A 1,159-nucleotide genomic window follows, 5' to 3' on the forward strand; every position below is an offset into this window, starting at 1 on the left:
AGGGGGGGTAAAAAGCATCAAATTTTTTTGGGGTTATAAAATTGTACAGGGTTTTTTCCCGTTTGTTTGCTGTTTTATATTTTGTTGAATTCCATAGGGGTTTTGGGGGATTTGAAATCCCCCTATTATTTTTTGGGTTTTGTAACTGCCTGTATAATATTTTATTCTTGTTTTTTATATGGTTCAGGATTGTAAATTAAAAAGGGATATTTAGCATTTTTTCTTGTAGAAAATTTTTATGCTATTGTTTTATCTTATTTTTTTTTTTCATTAAGTTTTTTTTTCCATCCATATGTTTTTTTTTTGCGATAGAACCTCCCCCTCTTTTTTCTGTTCTACTTTTCTTTTAATTTTTTAGTCTCTTATTTTTAAAGTACGTTTTTTGTTTAAAGTCTCGCGAAGGAAAAACTTTTGGTTTCTTTGTTACAAATAACCTATTTCAAATTTTTTTTTAGATGGGGCCGGGTTCCCTAAATTTTATTCATTTATGTATTCAAAATTTTTTTTATTTTGGAGTGCTTATGTTTTTTTTGTTTTATGGAAAAATTTTTCAAAATTTAAATTGTGGCTTTTTATTTAAATTTGACTATTTTTTTCTAATTACCATGATGGTTTTTTCAGCCCCTTTGTTTTTTCCGGGTTGGTTACTTTTAAATGGTGTTGGAAAGGCCATGTTTTTGGGGAATTTTTTTTTTAAGTTTTTTCTTTTGACAGGGGGTTTTTTCTCTGTTTTTTCAATTTGGGAAATTTTCTAGGGTTGGTTAGGTCTTTTTTTTGGGGGTTTTCTTGGGGTTTTCTGGGGGGGTGTTTGTGTGTTTGGGAAGGGCAAAGGGAATTTTTGGTTTTTTTTTTTGGGTTTTTTTGTTTTTGTGGTTTTTTAGTTTTTTTGGTTTAGTTATGTACTCGCTATGGTTATTTAAAAATTTTTGTGAAAGTTTTTTGTTTTTTTTGGTTTTGGGATTTAGTTTGGGAAGAACTTTTTCTTCTTGGTTTTTTGGGGGGGATGTTGGTTTTTTTTTTCTTGGGCTTTGGGGGGGGGCATGCACAAGTGGGGGGTTTCCCAAAGGAAAAAAAGAAGGTTTTTAAGCAAACAGGCTAGCGGTTGCAATTTCTGATCTGCTCTATTTTACAGGAAAAAACCTGCCATACATGAGGCATT

At 31.1% G+C, this 1,159-nt stretch overlaps 1 protein-coding gene across 2 annotated transcripts in view; it reads right to left on the reverse strand.

The window, feature by feature from the left end:
- Window positions 1-1,159, reverse strand: part of LOC119587779 (probable malonyl-CoA-acyl carrier protein transacylase, mitochondrial) — a 9,964-nt gene that overhangs the window by 7,938 nt on the left and 867 nt on the right. The gene's annotated exons all lie outside the window — the stretch shown is intronic.

The sequence above is a fragment of the Penaeus monodon genome, chromosome 23 (assembly GCF_015228065.2).
Source record: "Penaeus monodon isolate SGIC_2016 chromosome 23, NSTDA_Pmon_1, whole genome shotgun sequence".
NCBI lineage: Eukaryota > Metazoa > Arthropoda > Malacostraca > Decapoda > Penaeidae > Penaeus > Penaeus monodon.